We start from the raw sequence: 22,151 nt of genomic DNA, 5'->3' as shown, positions 1-22,151 counted from the left end.
CACCGCAGACAGGCATCGAAGGCCTAAAATAATAACACATGGCTGTAGGCAATTTTAAATTGGTTACAGGGGTACACGGGCAGCAGTGGTGTGGTCAGTGGAGGCCTAGTGGAAGGAGTCACCGCAGACAGGCATCGAAGGCCTAAAATAATAACACATGGCTGTAGGCAATTTTAAATTGGTTACAGGGGTACACGGGCAGCAGTGGTGTGGTCAGTGGAGGCCTAGTGGAAGGAGTGACCACAGACAGGCATCGAAGGCCTAACATAACAAAAATGTCAATACAATGGTATTGTCAGTGGCAGGCATTGAAGGATGTCAGCGCATAGACTAAACATTGGTGGAGCTGTGAGATAATTTTGCAAGTGGTAGAGCACTGTTTGAGCTGGGGTGGGGGGAAACTGTCTTGTGGCCGGCGGTACAGGCCCAGGGCCCCTCATATTACAACGGTGTGTCTGACGTTGGGTGCGCACCACCACCGCCAGAGACACTTTATTGTACTAGGAGGGACCCAGTGGCAGTGCCGTCGACCAAAAGCGGGCTCACCCACCTCTTCAGACAAACTGCACTCTCACGGGTGCTGTCGCCAAGTGTCGATACCACGGCCCCGTGTGGGGAGTTTGGCCATTTAGTGAGGTGTAAACATGTCGTATGCTGGACAATCAGGTGCAGAAAATTACGAGATTGGAAAAGGCATTCAGAATAGTCCACAGGCAAGACCTTTTCATAGGAAAGCTAGGTGTCAGCCGGGCAAGGTGGGGCAAAAGATTTCGAAATCCAGTTGTGGTTCATTTTAATGAAGGTTAGATCATCTACATTTTGGGTAGCCAGACGAGTCCTTTTTTCTGTTAGTATTGAACCTGCAGCACTGAATACTCTTTCTGATAGGACATTAGCTGCCGGGCAAGCAAGCTCCTGCAATGCATATTCTGCCAATTCTGGCCAGGTGTCTAATTTTGATGCCCAGTAATCAAATGGGAATGACGGTTGAGGGAGAACATCGATAAGGGATGAAAAATAGTTTGTAACCATACTGGACAAATGTTGTCTCCTGTCACTTTGAATTGATGCTGCAGTACCTGTCCTGTCTGCGGTCATAGCAAAATCACTCCACAACCTGGTCAGAAAACCCCTCTGGCCAACGCCACTTCTGATTTCTGCCCCTCTAACTCCTCTGGTCTGCTGGCCCCTGCAGCTCGTGTGAGAACGATCATGGGCGCTGTGTGCAGGGAATGCCAGAAGCAAACGGTCAACAAGAGTTGATTGTTTGGTTGCTAATATTAGTTCCAAGTTCTCATGTGGCATTATATTTTGCAATTTGCCTTTATAGCGAGGATCAAGGAGGCAGGCCAACCAGTAATCGTCATCATTCATCATTTTAGTTATGCGTGTGTCCCTTTTGAGGATACGTAAGGCATAATCCGCCATGTGGGCCAAAGTTCCAGTTCTCAAATCTGCGGTTGTGCTTGGTTGAGGGGCAGTTTCAGGCAAATCCACGTCACTTGTGTCCCTCAAAAAACCAGAACCCGGCCTTGCCGCGCCACCAATTTCCAGTGGCCCCGGAAAAGCTTCCTCATTAAAAATATAATCATCCCCATCATCCTCCTCGTCCTCCTCCTCCTCTTCGCCCGCTACCTCGTCCTGTACACTGCCCTGGCCAGACAATGGCTGACTGTCATCAAGGCTTTCCTCTTCCTCAGCTGCAGACGCCTGATCCTTTATGTGCGTCAAACTTTGCATCAGCAGACGCATTAGGGGGATGCTCATGCTTATTATGGCGTTGTCTGCACTAACCAGCCGTGTGCATTCCTCAAAACACTGAAGGACTTGACACATGTCTTGAATCTTCGACCACTGCACACCTGACAACTCCATGTCTGCCATCCTACTGCCTGCCCGTGTATGTGTATCCTCCCACAAAAACATAACAGCCCGCCTCTGTTCACACAGTCTCTGAAGCATGTGCAGTGTTGAGTTCCACCTTGTTGCAATGTCTATGATTAGGCGATGCTGGGGAAGGTTCAAAGAACGCTGATAGGTCTGCATACGGCTGGAGTGTACGGGTGAACGGCGGATATGTGAGCAAAGTCCACGCACTTTGAGGAGCAGGTCGGATAACCCCGGATAACTTTTCAGGAAGCACTGCACCACCAGGTTTAAGGTGTGAGCCAGGCAAGGAATGTGTTTCAGTTGGGAAAGGGAGATGGCAGCCATGAAATTCCTTCCGTTATCACTCACTACCTTGCCTGCCTCAAGATCTACAGTGCCCAGCCACGACTGCGTTTCTTTCTGCAAGAACTCGGACAGAACTTCCGCGGTGTGTCTGTTGTCGCCCAAACACTTCATAGCCAATACAGCCTGCTGACGTTTGCCAGTAGCTGCCCCATAATGGGAGACCTGGTGTGCAACAGTGGCAGCTGCGGATGGAGTGGTTGTGCGACTGCGGTCTGTGGACGAGCTCTCGCTTCTGCAGGAGGACGAAGAGGAGGAGGAGGGGGTGCGAACGGCTACAGCCAATTGTTTCCTAGACCGTGGGCTAGGCAGAACTGTCCCAAACTTGCTGTCCCCTGTGGACCCTGCATCCACCACATTTACCCAGTGTGCCGTGATGGACACGTAACGTCCCTGGCCATGCCTACTGGTCCATGCATCTGTTGTCAGGTGCACCTTTGTGCTCACAGATTGCCTGAGTGCATGGACGATGCGCTCTTTAACATGCTGGTGGAGGGCTGGGATGGCTTTTCTGGAAAAAAAGTGTCGACTGGGTAGCTCGTAGCGTGGTACAGCGTAGTCCATCAGGGCTTTGAAAGCTTCGCTTTCAACTAACCGGTAGGGCATCATCTCTAACGAGATTAGTCTAGCTATGTGTGCGTTCAAACCCTGTGTACGCGGATGCGAGGCTAAGTACTTCCTTTTTCTAACCATAGTCTCATGTAGGGTGAGCTGGACTGGAGAGCTGGAGATCGTGGAACTAGCGGGGGTGCCGGTGGACATGGCAGACTGAGAGACGGTGGGAGATGGTATTGTTGCCACCGGTGCCCTAGATGCAGTGTTTCCTACTACGAAACTCGTGATTCCCTGACCCTGACTGCTTTGGCCTGGCAAAGAAACCTGCACAGATACTGCAGGTGGTGCGGAAAATGGTGGCCCTACACTGCCGGAAGGGATGTTGCGTTGCTGACTAGCTTCATTGGCCGAGGGTGCTACAACCTTAAGGGACGTTTGGTAGTTAGTCCAGGCTTGCAAATGCATGGTGGTTAAATGTCTATGCATGCAACTTGTATTGAGACTTTTCAGATTCTGTCCTCTGCTTAAGGTAGTTGAACATTTTTGACAGATGACTTTGCGCTGATCAATTGGATGTTGTTTAAAAAAATGCCAGACTGCACTCTTTCTAGCATCGGATACCTTTTCAGGCATTGCAGACTGAGCTTTAACCGGATGGCCACGCTGTCCTCCAACAGGTTTTGGCTTTGCCACGCGTTTTGGGCAAGATACGGGTCCGGCAGATGGAACCTGTTGCGATGTTGATGCCTGCTGCGGCCCCTCCTCCTCCGCTTCAGAACTGCTGCCGCCTGCACCCTGTTCCCCCAATGGCTGCCAATCGGGGTCAAGAACTGGGTCATCTATTACCTCTTCTTGTAGCTCGTGTGCAACTTCGTCTGTGTCACCGTGTCGGTCGGTGGTATAGCGTTCGTGATGGGGCAACATAGTCTCATCAGGGTCTGATTCTTGATCAGCACCCTGCGAGGGCAATGTTGTGGTCTGAGTCAAAGGACCAGCATAGTAGTCTGGCTGTGGCTGTGCATCAGTGCACTCCATGTCAGATTCAACTTGTAATGGGCATGGACTGTTAACTGCTTCACTTTCTAAGCCAGGGACGGTATGTGTAAAGAGCTCCATGGAGTAACCCGTTGTGTCGCCTGCTGCATTCTTCTCTGTTGTTGTTTTTGCTGAAGAGGACAAGGAAGCGACTTGTCCCTGACCGTGAACATCCACTAACGACGCGCTGCTTTGACATTTACCAGTTTCACGAGAGGAGGCAAAAGAGCTAGAGGCTGAGTCAGCAAGATAAGCCAAAACTTGCTCTTGCTGCTCCGGCTTTAAAAGCGGTTTTCCTACTCCCAGAAAAGGGAGCGTTCGAGGCCTTGTGTAGCCAGACGACGAACCTGGCTCCACAGCTCCAGACTTAGGTGCAATATTTTTTTTCCCACGACCAGCTGATGCTCCACCACTACCACTACCCTCATTACCAGCTGACAATGAACGCCCCCGGCCACGACCTCTTCCACCATACTTCCTCATTGTTTTAAAAACGTAAACAAACTAACGGTATTTGTTGCTGTCACACAAATTACACGGTGAGCTATAACTTCAGTATGATTTAGCTACCCCTTTACAGGTGAGTGAGACCACAACGAAAATCAGGCACAATGTTACACACTCTGTTGTTGGTGGCAACAAATGAGAGAGATGCCACACACGCAGGACTGTCACTGAAGCACAAATGTAAATATTAATCTCCCACTGATTTGATTTTTTTTTTTTTTTAAGGGAGACTTTAGGAAAAAAAAATAATAGAATAAAATGATTTTTTCAGGAAGAATTTAGAAACCAAATAAAATAAAATGATTTTTTCAGGGAGAATTTAGAAAACAAATAAAACAAAAAAAGGCTTTCTATGGCCCACTGAGTGAGAGATGACGCACACAGGAGTCAGGAGTGGCACACAAGCCCAGAGGCCAATATTTATCTCCCACTGATTGATGTAGTGATTTTTTCAGGTAGATTTTGGAACCCAAATCAAGCTAAAAAAAATAATAGGCTTTCTATGGCCCACAATTGGAGAGAGAGAGAGAGATGGCACACCCAGGAGTCAAGACTGGCACACAAGCAGAAAGGGCAATATTAATCTCCCACTGATTTGTTTTTTTTGTTTTTTTTTCAGGGAGACTTTAGGAAAAAAAAAATAGAATAAAATGATTTTTTCAGGAAGAATTTAGAAACCAAATAAAATAAAATGATTTTTTCAGGGAGAATTTAGAAAACAAATAAAACAAAAAAAGGCTTTCTATGGCCCACTGAGTGAGAGATGACGCACACAGGAGTCAGGAGTGGCACACAAGCCCAGAGGCCAATATTTATCTCCCACTGATTGATGTAGTGATTTTTTCAGGTAGATTTTGGAACCCAAATCAAGCTAAAAAAAATAATAGGCTTTCTATGGCCCACAATTGGAGAGAGAGAGAGAGATGGCACACCCAGGAGTCAAGACTGGCACACAAGCAGAAAGGGCAATATTAATCTCCCACTGATTTGTTGTTTTTTTTTTTATTTCAGGGAGACTTTAGGAAAAGAAAAATAGAATAAAATGATTTTTTCAGGAAGAATTTAGAAACCAAATAAAATAAAATGATTTTTTCAGGGAGAATTTAGAAAACAAATAAAACAAAAAAAGGCTTTCTATGGCCCACTGAGTGAGAGATGACGCACACAGGAGTCAGGAGTGGCACACAAGCTCCGAGGCCAATATTTATCTCCCACTGATTGATGTAGTGATTTTTTCAGGTAGATTTTGGAACCCAAATCAAGCTAAAAAAATAATAGGCTTTCTATGGCCCACAATTGGAGAGAGAGAGAGAGATGGCACACCCAGGAGTCAAGACTGGCACACAAGCAGATAGGGCAATATTAATCTCCCACTGATTTGTTTTTTTTTTTTTTTTTTTCAGGGAGACTTTAGGAAAAAAAAAATAGAATAAAATGATTTTTTCAGGAAGAATTTAGAAACCAAAGAAAATAAAATGATTTTTTCAGGGAGAATTTAGAAAACAAATAAAACAAAAAAAGGCTTTCTATGGCCCACTGAGTGAGAGATGACGCACACAGGAGTCAGGAGTGACACACAAGCCCAGAGGCCAATATTTATCTCCCACTGATTGATGTAGTGATTTTTTCAGGTAGATTTTGGAACCCAAATCAAGCTAAAAAAATAATAGGCTTTCTATGGCCCACAATTGGAGAGAGAGAGAGAGATGGCACACCCAGGAGTCAAGACTGGCACACAAGCAGAAAGGGCAATATTAATCTCCCACTGATTTGTTGTTTTTTTTTCAGGGAGACTTTAGGAAAAAAAAAATAGAATAAAATGATTTTTTCAGGAAGAATTTAGAAACCAAATAAAATAAAATGATTTTTTCAGGGAGAATTTAGAAAACAAATAAAACAAAAAAAGGCTTTCTATGGCCCACTGAGTGAGAGATGACGCACACAGGAGTCAGGAGTGGCACACAAGCCCAGAGGCCAATATTTATCTCCCACTGATTGATGTAGTGATTTTTTCAGGTAGATTTTGGAACCCAAATCAAGCTAAAAAAATAATAGGCTTTCTATGGCCCACAATTGGAGAGAGAGAGAGAGATGGCACACCCAGGAGTCAAGACTGGCACACAAGCAGAAAGGGCAATATTAATCTCCCACTGATTTGTTTTTGTTTTTTGTTTTTTTCAGGGAGAATTTAGGAAAAAAAAAATAGAATAAAATGATTTTTTCAGGAAGAATTTAGAAACCAAAGAAAATAAAATGATTTTTTCAGGGAGAATTTAGAAAACAAATAAAACAAAAAAAGGCTTTCTATGGCCCACTGAGTGAGAGATGACGCACACAGGAGTCAGGAGTGGCACACAAGCCCAGAGGCCAATATTTATCTCCCACTTTTTTTTTTTTGTTCCAGGGAAAATTTATAAACCCAATAAAAAAAATAATAAATAGGCTTTCTATGGCCCACTATCTGAGAGACAGAGAGAGATGGCACGCTTAGGACTGGCACACAAGCCCAAAGGCCAATATTAATCTCCCTTTTTTTTTTAAGGGAGAATTTAGAAAACAAATAAAACAAAAAAAGGCTTTCTATGGCCCACTGAGTGAGAGATGACGCACACAGGAGTCAGGACTGGCACACAAGCCCAGAGGCCAATATTAATCTCCCACTTTTTTTTTTTTTTCCAGGGAAAATTTATAAACCCAATAAAAAAAAAAAAAAATAAATAGGCTTTCTATGGCCCACTATCTGAGAGAGAGAGATGGCACGCTTAGGACTGGCACACAAGCCCAAAGGCCAATATTAATCTCCCACTGATTGATTTATTGATTTTTTCAGGTAGAATTTAGAACCCAAATAAAGCAAAAAAAAAAAAAAAATGGGCTTTCTATGGCCCACTGAGTGAGTGATGATGCACACAGGAGTCAGGAGTGGCACACAAGCCCTGAGGCCAATATTTTTCTCCCACTGATTGATGTAGTGATTTTTTCAGGTAGATTTTAGAACCAAAATCAAGCAAAAAAATAAATAGGCTTTCTATGGCCCACTGAGTGAGTGATGATGCACACAGGAGTCAAGAGTGGCACACAAGCCCTGAGGCCAATATTTTTCTCCCACTGATTGATGTAGTGATTTTTTCAGGTAGATTTTATAACCCAAATCAAGCAAAAAAATAAATAGGCTTTCTATGGCCCACTGAGTGAGAGATGACACAGACAGGGATGGCACTCTAGCAGAAATGTCAATCTTAATCTCCCACAAAAAAAAAAAAAAAAACAGGGAGTGTCCTTCAATTACTATCTCCCTGCAGTAATCTCAGCCAGGTATGGCAGGCAGCAATAAGGAGTCGACTGATGCACAAATTAAATAAAAAGTGTGTACAAACCAAAAAGATAGCTGTGCAGAAAGGAAGGAACAAGAGGATTTGTGCTTTGAAAAAAGCAGTTGGTTTGCACAGCGGCGTACACACAGCAATGCAGCTATCAGGGAGCCTTCTAGGGCAGCCCAATGAGCTACAACGCTGAGGGGGAAAAAAATAAAAAATGTAACTTCCACTGTCCCTGCACACCGAAGGTGGTGTTGGGCAGTGGAAATCGCTACAGCACAAGCGGTTTGGTGGTTAATGGACCCTGCCTAACGCTATCCCTGCTTCTGACGAAGCGGCAGCAACCTCTCCCTAAGCTCAGATCAGCAGCAGTAACATGGCGGTCGGCGGGAACGCCCCTTTATAGCCCCTGTGACGCCGCAGACAGCAAGCCAATCACTGCAATGCCCTTCTCTAAGATGGTGGGGACCAGGACCTATGTCATCACGCTGCCCACACTCTGCGTTTACCTTCATTGGCTGAGAAATGGCGCTTTTCGCGTCATTGAAACGCGACTTTGGTGCGAAAGTCGCGTACCGCATGGCCGACCCCGCACAGGGGTCGGATCGGGTTTCATGAAACCCGACTTTGCCAAAAGTCGGCGACTTTTGAAAATGAACGACACGTTTCGCTCAACCCTACTGGGGACCAATAAGTCCTCCCTTTGTTTCTTTCCCACTATATTAATGGCCCTATTCAATGTCCAATTTGGATAGTTTCTAGCCTTCAACTTAGGTCGTGTGGCTGTATGCGGATGCTTCCGCATGCGTCCAGCGTAGGACGCAGCTTGTAGCAATCTTTTTTATCTCCGTATCGTCAAAACGACGCATGCGGAAGCATCCGCATACAGCCACACGACCTGCGTACCTAATGTTAAAGATAGAAACCGTAAAAAATTGGAACAGCACAATGCTCACCGGTGGGTGCCTGGCCTCCCGGGCAGAATGGTCCACTCATCTGCCCACATAGACACAAAAATCAGCAAATGAAGGCAGCACTCCAAATCCTTTCAAAGGTGAAAAATGTGACTTTTATTGAACCCACATCTCTGTGCGACGTTTCGGCTCACACTGAGCCTTTTTCAAGCAGTGAGTGTCATTAACAATGGTGCTTTTATAGGCATAATCTACATACATTTGCATATTTCATTGATCGTTAGGCATAAATACATGTATACAAATATATATCAACAATTGTGTAAAAAATCTCATATGTGCAATCCATATCTCATAAAGTGCATAGTGCCAAAGTGCTAATAAGTTCCAACATCTTCACTATTATTTTGATCATTTTATACATATTTCTTTTCAATAGACATCTCTTCCCCTAATACATCTTATATTTGTTTATATTCCTTACCCTGCCATACATAGGTCGAACCACATGGAGGACGCTAAATCTACCATTCTCAGCTTTCTCTATCCTATACTGCGCATGTCATGACGTCATTCCTCTGTGTCATAGGCTGCCGGCCAATCCCAGTCCTTCCCTAGTCAGTTTGTCTTGGCGCATGCGCACTCGCCACTCGTCAGTGCCGGGACGTCATCTTGAATGTGGCAAGATGCGTCTCCAAGCACCAGGCGCCCAGTCACTATCAATTTTTTAATCTCTATACTGCGGTACATCTATTTCAGTTATAAGGTATATCTCCAATTATATATTCTAATTATAGGTAGTCTCTAGTTATTACAGTATAGCTTTACACTCTGACCTAATGGATGACACCCTATTCAGGTTATCTCCATTTGTCCATGTCCCTCCCATTTGACACATAGCCCTTCACGGCCATATTGTCACCCTATGGGGGTCCATATAAGTGATTCATTTGTGGACTATATTTTAATGATGAATAATCTCTGGTTGTACGGCATTCCTTTTCACTCTGACATAACGGATAACACCTTCTTCAGGCCCCTCCGCTTGTCAATGTCCCTCCTATTTGACACACAGCCCTTAAAGGCCATATTGTCATCCTAGGGGGGTCCATATAAGTGATTTTTTTGCCAACCATCCTATTCCCAAAATAAACTTCCATGTACCACAGTCTTATGTTATGCATGCATAACATAAGACTGTGGTACATGGAAGTTTATTTTGGGAATAGGATGGTTGGCAAAAAAATCACTTATATGGACCCCCCTAGGATGACAATATGGCCTTTAAGGGCTGTGTCTAATAGGAGGGACATTGACAAGCGAAGGTGTTATCCGTTATGTCAGAGTGAAAAGGAATGCCGTACAACCAGAGATTATTCATCATTAAAATATAGTCCACAAATGAATCACTTATATGGACCCCCATAGGGTGACAATATGGCCGTGAAGGGCTATGTGTCAAATGGGAGGGACATGGACAAATGAAGATAACCTGAATAGGGTGTCATCCATTAGGTCAGAGTGTAAAGCTATACTGTAATAACTAGAGACTACCTATCATTAGAATATATAGTTGGAGATATACCTTATAACTGAAATAGATGTACCGCAGTATAGAGATTAAAAAATTGATAGTGACTGGGCGCCTGGCATTTGGAGACGCATCTTGCCACATTCAAGATGACGTCCCGGCACTGACGAGTGGCGAGTGCGCATGCGCTAAGACAAACTGACTAGGGAAGGACTGGGATTGGCCGGCAGCCTATGACACAGAGGAATGACGTCATGACATGCGCAGTAGAGGATAGAGAACGCCGAGAATGGTAGATTTAGCGTCCTCCATGTGGTTCGACCTATGTATGGCAGGGTAAGGAATATAAACAAATATAAGATGTATTAGGGGAAGAGATGTCTATTGAAAAGAAATATGTATAAAATGATCAAAATAATAGTGAAGATGTTGGAACTTATTAGCACTTTGGCACTATGCACTTTATGAGATATGGATTGCACATATGAGATTTTTTACACAATTGTTGATATATATTTGTATACATGTATTTATGCCTAACGATCAATGAAATATGCAAATGTATGTAGATTATGCCTATAAAAGCACCATTGTTAATGACACTCACTGCTTGAAAAAGGCTCAGTGTGAGCCGAAACGTCGCACAGAGATGTGGGTTCAATAAAAGTCACATTTTTCACCTTTGAAAGGATTTGGAGTGCTGCCTTCATTTGCTGATTTTAATGTTAAAGATAGGTACGCAGACCGCATGCCGGCCGCATGCAGAAGTAGGCGGAGCTAGCGGTGGAGGTGCGGCCGAGGGTGGGGCTTCACGGAGGAAGTCCGCAGCCCTCTGCAGCTCATGCAAACGCTAATGTGAAACTAGCCTTAGCAGTCTACAGACCATGTATTTTTCTGTAAAATACCAATAAGAAAATACCAAGAAAATACTACTAGAATGGCTAAACCTTTATGTGGAGTTAATCAGAATCAGCTGTGCATTGACTACTGTTTGTCATTATTTAAATGTTATTGTCTAATTCTGAACACAACCTCCCCTCCCCCTAAAACAATATTTTAGTTTGTTTTTCAATGAATTTGTACATATTATGGGTGACATTAAAGGAAAAAAGAATAGATACCACTAGCAAGAACGACTGAAAAGATGCTTAAGAAAAACGACCGCTGGTGTCTTCTCGTAGAGATTTGCCTTGGAAAACTTGATAGTTACCCCAGCGTCCTAAACACTCCATGATCACATAGCCTAAAACAGTAGACTGTTGATGCAGTGCATATGCTGGGTTTTAAAAAAAAAATCAGATGAGGGTTCAATATTTCAGATCATTATTATACCCAAAATTCTGCAATAAGCTATTTAAAAAGGGGGTTATAAACCCATATAAACCATTAAAGCTCTTATTTTTCATGTTCCAGTTAATTTATGTTAATTTTATAATATATTGGGATTTTTATAATAGCTTTTATAATAGCTTTTAAAAATATAAAAAAAACACAGATATCTGCTATTTACTGAAACAAGCAGCATTTCTGGAAAATGCAGAGCTTAAATGAACAAGCTTCAATGAGTCTTTGTTTCCTAACTGACATTGTAGTCCAACACCATTATACCAAATGAACTTAATTGGACATCTTACTGTGCTGTGCTCACAGCAATTTGAGATTTTAGAGGACTATGAAGCATGTTTTCTTAGAAAATTACATAATATGCAAATTGAGGTGTTTATATAGTGACAGTTTTTAAAATTACACAATTTAAGTAAAGGCTGTGATTTTCATTAACACTTTTTTTTAAACATAAAAGCTCTGATAAAAGAAAATCTGCATTGTGATAGGATATTATGGACAGCAAAGAGTTTTCCTTTATAAAGTTTTGATACATTTGCCTCTATATTGTAATAAGACTTTCTCAGAGGTAGAGATGAATGAAACAATTTGCTGTAAATCAAATTCTTTTAGAAGATTTTTAGGAAATAACTTAATGTGATCAATACGAACAAGATATGATTAGATTCTTGCAAACAGCCCAAAATGGCTATCACTATTTTACACAATGCAGAAGATTGCTTCAACTACAAAAGGATTACGTGACCAGGAATGCCAAAACGCATGAAAGCTATGATTAAAAATCATGGTTATTCCACAAAATATTGATTTCTGAACCCTTGCTGGGATAAAACATTAGTATTGTTGTTTCTAAATGATTATGAACTTGTTTTATTTGAGGTCTGAAAGCACTGGGTTTTGTTGTAATTGAAACCATTTCCCCTTTTCAGAAAAAAAATACAAAATGTATTGCTTGGAAATTCGGAGACATGTTGTCAGAAGTTTATAGACTAAAAGAGCAATTTACATTTTACTCCAAAATATACCTATAAAGAGTCAAGTCAGACAAACTGAACATTTTGCAGTGGTTTCTTAATTTTTGCCAGAGCTGTATAACAACCAAACAGGAAAGACTATTATAGCCTGTATAAAAGCAGAAGCAGGAAATGCAGCAGCCATTATGCTGTGAATCTGGATAGTAAGAGGAGGTCACAGTTCAAAGCTTTGACACAGAGATAAAGGGGAGAAATCTGTAAAGCCTTGAAAAAATTTACAGGTAGTGATGTGTATGACAGCAAATCAGTAAAGAATATTAGTATGTGACAAAAGAAACTTGATAAACTCTGATAGTAAATATGTAATCATATCACGATCACGAATCATGAATCCGAATGTGCCAATAATATCAAAGTCGGCACATTCGGATTCTTGATTCATGATCGTGATATGATTACATATTTACTATCTTTATCATTTTTCGTTAAAATGAGGATATTCTGCCTCCAGTGTCAGCAGTTTCACTTAAATGAATTTCATAGTGTTTATGGGTTATGTTGGTTGGATACCACTATATACAGACATTGACTACGTCTAACCTATAAATATATTGGGACGGAAGTTTTATGCATTTAAAAGATTAACTGGAATAAATCACTGGGAGATGAAAAAGGGATTATGGTCACGACCAGATAAACAATGAACGTTTATTCAAAGTGCGTTCTACAAGCTGACTTAACACCCTGAATGAAAATACAGAAATTCCTTTCTCATGCTCTTTACAGAGTTGTCGTCTGTTAATATTTTCAAGGGGAAAAAACAAGTGGTCACAGTTACAGATGAACGAACCTCTCAAGGTTCAGTTCATTTCAATTCACCTAACGTTAAGACGTTCGCTAAACAGTTCGACGGACGTACCTGAAAAGACTGGTGGAAAGCATGCCAAGACGCATGAAAGCTGTGATTTAAAATCATGGTTATTCCACAAAATATTGATTTCTGAACTCATCCTGAGTTAAAACATTAGTATTGTTCTTTCTAAATGATTATGAACTTGATTTCTTTGCATTATTTGTGGTCGCACTGTTTGTTTGTTTTTTTTGACCATTTTTGTCAGAAAAAAAATACAAAATTTATTTCTTGGAAATTCGGAGACATGTTATCAGAAGTTTATAGACTAAAAGAGCAATTTACATTTTACTCAAAAATATACCTATAAAACATAAAATCAGACAAACTGAACATTTTGCAGTGGTCTCTTATTTTTTCCAGAGTTGTATATTGGCCAATCTATGCGCAAAGTACCTTCCTTTTTCATAGCAATTTTTGCAGATAGATATTTAATGTGTACATTTCCATTTGTTTCCTATTTCCTATGGCAGCAATGCAGTTTTAATGTTCTAGAGTAATCCTTCTTTGTATATCATGGTGCAACCTTACTATTTGTTGCTTATATGGTTTTTTTGGTTGGCGTCATAAATTGTAGTTTTTTTTGCCCAGGAGAGGTGACATTTCAGGACAAGGACCCAATTTACGAAGGACGCCTTGACGTGGCAATTGGCTCACATATATTGGCCAATCTATGCGCGAAGTACCTTCCTTTTTTCATAGCAATTTTTGCAGATTTAGTGGGTACGGAAAGTATTCAGACCCCTTTAAATTTTTCACTCTTGGCTTCATTGCAGCCATTTGGTAAATTCAAAAAAGTTCTTTTTTTTCTCATTAATGTACACTTTGCACCCCATCTTGACTGAAAAAAAATGTTTGCAAATGTATTAAAAAATAAAAACTGAAATATCACATGGTCATAACTATTCAGACTCTTTGCTCAGTATTGATGCAACAAGTTTTTTTACACCTGGATTTGGTGATCCTCTGCCATTCTTCCTTGCAGATCCTCTCCAGTTCCGTCAGGTTGGATGGTGAACGTTGGTGGACAGCCATTTTCAGGTCTCTCCAGAGATGCTCAATTGGGTTTAGGTCATGGCTCTGGCTGGGCCAGTTAAGAATGGTCACAGAGTTGATCTGAAGCCACTCCTTTGTTATTTTAGCTGTGTGGTTAGGGTCATTGTCTTGTTGGAAGGGGAACCTTCAGCCAAGTCTGAGATCCAGAGCACTCTAGAAGAGGTTTTCATCCAGAATATCCCTGTACATGGCCATATTAATGTTTCCTTCAATGACAACCAGTCGTCCTGTCCCTGCAGCTTAAAAACACCCCAACAGCATCATGCTCCCACCACCATATTTCACTGTTGGGATTGTATTGGGCAGGTGATGAGCAGTGCCTGGTTTTCTCCCCACATACCGCTTAGAATTATCATCAAAATGTTAAACAATAGAAAAAACTTATACTCACCTTATCGCTCACCTCTCTAGTGTCTCTGTTTCTCACAGTTGCTCAATTGATCCTCGCTATATTTTCTGATCACCACTTGCATTGAAAATCCTTCTCTTGCTAGGCTGAGAATTCTGGCTCTGATGAGGCCTGGGATAGTTTTTTGCAAACACACACAAGGTCATGGCACAAGACTTGATTAGCTTTTAGGCCTCTCAAGCTAGGTCAGGGCTGTTGGCTCTGATGAGGCTCAGAAGGAATCTGCGGGATTCTAGTGCAAGTGGTGATCAGAAGATGCATTAAGGACTAGACAGTAGATAGTGAGGAGCCAGAGAGGCAAGCTTTAAGGTGCTTAAAAATATCTAGATTTTTTTGTTTACACATCTTACATTTAAGACCCCGGAGCATAATAAAGGACATTAAATTCATGGAAAATAACTTGTCTGCGAATTGAAAATCCACACAAACAGGCAAATTTGAAGTTTGCCTGATCCGTTCATCTCTAGTAACTAGAAACATGTGCCACTATATAGATATTAATTTATAAAAATGAATCATCAATGCGTCCTAGTTTTTTAAAAAGTATACTGAAATGATTAATGAACTTCTAGATTCAGTTATAAGACCATTGATTTAATGCTCTTTTTAACAAGAAATATCACAGCAGTGTGCTCCAATATTCCATATACTCTGAGGAATTAAGTAATCAATTATTTTCTCTCCATAGACAATACTCATACCATCCTTTCATAAGCAATTCATCTTGGCCAGTATTCATTCGATTTTAACTCATCCCATTTTTTTATTTTTAGTCTACTCTCTTCAAACAAATCAAGGGCTGTGCCTTGGAGACTCCATTTGCCTCAAGTTATGTTAATCTGTTTACGGTGCTTTACGAGTTTCCTCATCTCGCTGGTTTTATCAATCCGTTCTCATCTGCGCTCATTACCGTATATACTCGAGTATAAGCCGAGATTTTCAGCCCATTTTTTTGGGCTGAAAGTCCCCCTCTCGGCTTATACTCGAGTCATATACCCGGGTGTCAGCAGGTGAGGGGGAGCGGGGGCTATGTAATCATACTTACCTGCTCCCAGCGCGGTCTCTGCAGTCCCTGGCTTCTCCGGCGCTGCAGATTCTTCCTGTACTGAGCGGTCACATGGCACCGCTCACTACAGAAATGAATAGGCAGCTCCACCCCCATAGGGGAGGAGTCGCATATTCATTGCTGTAAATGATCGGTGCCATGTGACCGCTCAATTACAGGAAGAAGCTGCAGCGCCGGAGAAGCCAGGGACTGCAGGGACCGCGCCGCAGCAGGTAAGGGGTGTGCAGCGCTATAATTACCTGCTCCTCGCTCCAGTGCAGCTCCGTCTGCAGCGTCCTCTAGCAATGACGCTCAGGTTAGAGGGCGCTGTGACGTAGTCAGTGCGCGCCCTCTGCTGAGCGTCAGTGCTGGAGACGGAGCCGCAGAGGAGCAGGTAATTATTGAAAGCGCCGGCGTCCTGAGAAGAGAGGTGAGTATGTGATTTTTTTTTTTTAATGGCAGCACCAGCAGCATTCTAAGGAGCACCTATGGGGCCATAAAGGTGCAGAGCATATATGGGGCACAGCATTATAAGGAGCACCTATGGGGCCATAAAGGTGCAGAGCATACAGGTCCTTCTCAAAAAATTAGCATATAGTGTTAAATTTCATTATTTCCCATAATGTAATGATTACAATTAAACTTTCATATATTATAGATTCATTATCCACCAACTGAAATTTGTCAGGTCTTTTATTGTTTTAATACTGATGATTTTGGCATACAACTCCTGATAACCCAAAAAACCTGTCTCAATAAATTAGCATATTTCACCCATCCAATCAAATAAAAGTGTTTTTTAATAACAAACAAAAAAACCAACAAATAATAATGTTCAGTTATGCACTCAATACTTGGTCGGGAATCCTTTGGCAGAAATGACTGCTTCAATGCGGCGTGGCATGGAGGCAATCAGCCTGTGACACTGCTGAGATGTTATGGAGGCCCAGGATGCTTCAATAGCGGCCTTAAGCTCATCCAGAGTGTTGGGTCTTGCGTCTCTCAACTTTCTCTTCACAATATCCCACAGATTCTCTATGGGGTTCAGGTCAGGAGAGTTGGCAGGCCAATTGAGCACAGTAATACCATGGTCAGTAAACCATTTACCAGTGGTTTTGGCACTGTGAGCAGGTGCCAGGTCGTGCTGAAAAATGAAATCTTCATCTCCATAAAGCATTTCAGCCGATGGAAGCATGAAGTGCTCCAAAATCTCCTGATAGCTAGCTGCATTGACCCTGCCCTTGATGAAACACAGTGGACCAACACCAGCAGCTGACATGGCACCCCACACCATCACTGACTGTGGGTTCTTGACACTGAACTTCAGGCATTTTGGCATTTCCTTCTCCCCAGTCTTCCTCCAGACTCTGGCACCTTGATTTCCGAATGACATGCAAAATTTGCTTTCATCAGAAAAAAGTACTTGGGACCACTTAGCAACAGTCCAGTGCTGCTTCTCTGTAGCCCAGGTCAGGCGCCTCTGCCGCTGTTTATGGTTCAAAAGTGGCTTTACCTGGGGAATGCGGCACCTGTAGCCCATTTCCTGCACACGCCTGTGCACGGTGGCTCTGGATGTTTCCACACCAGACTCAGTCCACTGCTTCCTCAGGTTCCCCAAGGTCTGGAATCGGTCCTTCTCCACAATCTTCCTCAGGGTCCGGTCTCCTCTTCTCGTTGTACAGCGTTTTCTGCCACATTGTTTCCTTCCAACAGACTTACCATTGAGGTGCCTTGATACAGCACTCTGGGAACAGCCTATTTGTTGAGAAATTTCTTTCTGGGTCTTACCCTCTTGCTTGAGGGTGTCAATGATGGCCTTCTTGACATCTGTCAGGTCGCTAGTCTTACCCATGATGGGGGTTTTGAGTAATGAACCAGGCAGGGAGTTTATAAAAGCCTCAGGTATCTTTTGCATGTGTTTAGAGTTAATTAGTTGATTCAGAAGATTAGGGTAATAGGTCGTTTAGAGAACCTTTTCTTGATATGCTATTGTGACGCCCAAGAGACCGGGATACCCAGCACCGGACCAATGGGGTCTGTCTCTTGAGGGGGATGTCACGGGTGGCTTGACCCGGTGCTGTGGCCTCAGGCAATGCACAGTGTAAAGGGTATCGTGAGGGGACAGGCACTTACTTGATCAGCAGCAGGTTCTCCCAGCGGCGATGATCCCGATCCTGGATAGATGGCTATTGTCCAAATGAAAGACTGAGGCACTGAAACGTTTAACCAGTTTACTTTAACATAAAAGGATTTACAACCAGTCCTGTCACCGGAGTCTGTATGGGAACTCTGAGTTACTTTGACCCTGCCGGGGTCTTCGCCTCTTATTGTGCGCAATTTCTGTGTGGCCCTGCTGCTGTATGTGAACTGGCTGCCGGCCCAATCTGTCCCCTCCGGGTCCTGGTTCGACGGGCAACCCGAGTCCTTTTATCGGCTTACCCCCTCCGGGAGTACCGCTGAACTCTGTGTCTGTTGCTGCGTCCGGCCCTAGTGAAGCTGATATCACCTCACGTTTTTCCGGTTGCTGTATTATATATAATGAATACAGCCACGGATCCGGTATCCGTCTTTGCGCCTGTTCTGGGTAGTGATTAATGCTACCCGGTTCTCACAATGTCCCGTTTCTCTGTCCCTCTTCTCCTCAGGCCGGTGATTTGGGCCTGGAAACCGTCATAGGGCTGTTAGAAATTCAGCTGTATGACCTCTCACTATCAGCTCCTTAGCCCAACTGCCATTTCTTCTCTCAGACCAGAATGGATTAAGGGGAGTCTCTGGAGCTCCCCCTTCTGGCCGGAGGTGGTAGTGCAGTTTTGCTATCTTAATATTTGTGTTTAGTGTCAGTAACTATTTTTGTGGCAAATACCCCTAGGGGTGCCACATTCCCCCTTAGTTAAGAACAGTACTCCGGGACTGTGGGACGATAACATTTTGAAATAACAATTAATATGTACAGAGTCTTAAAAATGAAAAGTTACAAAAACCACTCAAGGAAACAAAAATAGAGTTCTGTAAAAAGTCACTTCAAATAGCGTCCATTAATACAGTTCTACCCTTGAAGGTACTCAATAGAAAGTCTAAAGAAAGTTCAAAAAGAGCAAAAAGCAAAGTTCAAAAAGCAGTCTTTCCGGAGCTTTGATTTAGTGCCTCCGGGCTGATAACAAGTTCAAGAATATGCAAGAAGTTCATACAGACAAGTCTCTGTAGGTACTGGGCTTAAACGTTGCAGACTGATAACAATGACTATACTACATTTTCTGTTTAACTATATATGGCATAACATATATACAATTCACATTATGAGCTTTATAGTTGGTAATCTGCATACCTGGCCGGTAATTGGCCCTGGGTACTACGCTGTGATCTACGTAATAGCGGTATCTCTTCATGTGGTGTACTACTGTCTACTGCGGATGTAGTATCTGCCCGCTCTGCTAAAGATAATTCCATGACTATGGAGTTGGCAAGTCCACCGTGAATGAGATTACTCTGATCAGGAATCTGTTCTTCCTGGCCTGGAACCTCCTGTAGTACGGGGTCAGCCTCTTCCTGTCTTGGGACTTCTGGTATTGGGTTCGGTGTTGGGTAAAAGGCCACCATGGGAACCACTACTGCACCATGGTATGTTAGTAGGGTTTTGGGAAAGTCTCCTATACAGGTGTGATACATTTCCTCTTCTTTTTCCTTTACTGGTTGAACCTGTATGGGTTGAATAACTTCTGGTTCTGGCTGGACAACTTCTGGCTCTTTCAATGCTTCCGGACACAATTTAAGATTGTCTCTTGACACTAGTACAGATGTTAAGCCTCCGTTTTTGCTAATGAGACACATTTTAGGATTATCCATTCTTGTTGGTAAAACTGTGTAGGGTACGGCTTCCCACTGATTGTCTAGTTTATTGGTTCGACGATTTCTCTTGAGCACTTGGTCACCCGGTCTTAATGGGGTCGCTAGAGCATTCTGGTTGAAAGTTCGCTCTTGTCTTTCTCTAGTTTGCTGAAGGCTTCTTTCCACACTCTCTTGCACTTGGCGATACTGCTTTTGCCGTATGATATCCCAATTGGAGTCTTGAACTTCTGCGTCTGGTTTCAGAATTCCCATTTCTAGATCGATTGGTAATTGGCCGGGTCTTGCACGCATAAGATAAGCTGGGGTGCAGTTGGTGGAGCTCACCGGGACATGATTATACAGATCCACCAAGTCAGGCAATTTCTCTGGCCATTGATTCCTTTCTGTCTCAGGTAAAGTCTTTAGTAGGTCTATTACAATATGGTTCATCTTCTCGCATAAGCCGTTTGTTTGTGGATGATAGGCCGTCGTCCTGATCTTTTTGCAACCATACATATTACAGAATTCTCTGAAGATCTCTGATTCAAAGGCTGTACCTTGGTCGGTGAGAACCTGTTCCGGATATCCATGCGGTCTACAAAAGTACGTTTGAAACGCTTTGGCTGCTGTTTTTGCTGTCAGATCTTTTACGGGTACTACTACCAAGAAGCGTGAATAATGGTCCACGATGGTCAAGGCATAGACATAGCCGGACCGGCTTGGTATTAACTTCACGTGGTCTATGGCTACAAGTTCAAGTGGTTGTTTGGTGATTATGGGCTGCAGTGGTGCTCTTTGGTTCTTTTGATCGTTTCTTCTGAGGTTGCACGGGCCACAATTTCTGCACCACTGTTCGATTGATTTTCTCATCCCGACCCAATAAAATCTTTCTCTTAGAAGTACTTCTAACTTTTTCCAACCAAAGTGACCAGCACCATTATGGTAAGCTTCGAGGACCATCTTGACATCTTGTTTAGGCACGATAATCTGCCAAACCAATTCATGTGTTTTCGGATTGGTGTACCTTCTACAGAGCTTCCCTTGATACAGGAACATTTTGCCTCTCTCTTTCCAGAGTTGATGCGTCTCTTCTGGGGCATCCTCATCGGGATATGCACTTTGCTCAGTTAACAGTTCCTTCACCAACTTCACAGCCGGATTGCTGTCTTGGGTGTCAGCCCATCTATGGTGTGCTAATGGATTAAAATTCACCTCTTGTTGTTTCTGATAGGTACTTGACTGATGATGTTTTGCCTTGGGATGATGGAAGGCTGGTAGTTCAATTTCTTCAAGCTCCCCCGTTTCTTCTTCTACATCTCTCAAGTGTGGCATCCGGGATAGGGCATTGGCATTTCCATTCTTGCGACCTGCTCGATACTTGATCTTGAAGTTGTAATTAGATAACCGGGCTATCCATCGCTGTTCTAACGCACCTAATTTGGCTGTGTCCAGGTGGGTCAACGGATTGTTGTCAGTATAGACAATAAATTCTGCAGCGGCCAGATAGTGTTTGAAACGTTCCGTCACAGCCCAAACTACTGCCAGTAGTTCCAATTTGAAGGAGCTATAATTTTCTGGATTTCTTTCAGTAGGCCGGAGCTTTCTACTTGCAAAGGCGATGACTTTCTCCCGACCTTCTTGCTTTTGTGACAGCACCGCTCCTAGTCCCACATTACTGGCATCGGTGTAGAGGATGAAAGGTTGATGGTAATCTGGGTATGCCAGAACCTCTTGTCCGGTTAGTGCCTTCTTTAGTTGTTCAAAGGAGTCTTCCCTTTCGTCGTTCCACTGGAAAGGAGGGTTTCGGTTTGAAGGTTTCTTCGTCTGCCCTACCAAGGCGTCTTGCAAGGGTGCTGCCAACTTGGTAAATCCTTTTATAAATCTGCGATAGTAACCCACCAATCCCAGGAATTGCCTCACTTCTTTTGCGCTGGTAGGTCTTGGCCAATCCCTTATGGCGGTTATTTTCTCGGGATCCGGTGCTACTCCCTCCGAACTCACGATGTGTCCCAGGTACTGTACCTTTGGCTTGAGAAGGTGACATTTGGATGGCTTGATTTTCATGCCATACCTGGATAAGGCTTCGAACACTTCTGCCAAGTCTTTTAAGTGTTGTTCGTAAGTCTTTGAGTAGACGATCACATCATCTAGGTACAGGAGGACGGTCTCGAAGTTCTTGTGTCCGAGGCAGCATTCCATCAGCCGCTGGAAGGTACCGGATGCATTGCAGAGTCCGAACGGCATGCGATTAAATTCACTTAGACCCATTGGTATGGTGAATGCCGTCTTTTCCTTATCTCTCTCAGCCACAGGGACTTGCCAATACCCGCTTGTTAAGTCTAAGGTGGAAAAATAATTAGCAGATTTCAAAGCAGTCAAGGACTCTTCTATCCTAGGCAAAGGGTAGGCATCTTTATGGGTGATGTTATTAATCTGCCGGTAGTCTACGCACATTCTCATAGTTCCATCTTTTTTTTTGACAATCACTAGAGGGGCC

The sequence above is a fragment of the Ranitomeya imitator genome, chromosome 3, assembly GCF_032444005.1.
Source record: "Ranitomeya imitator isolate aRanImi1 chromosome 3, aRanImi1.pri, whole genome shotgun sequence".
In the NCBI taxonomy this organism is placed as follows: Eukaryota; Metazoa; Chordata; class Amphibia; order Anura; family Dendrobatidae; genus Ranitomeya; species Ranitomeya imitator.
Note: the sequence above shows the minus strand (reverse complement) of the source record.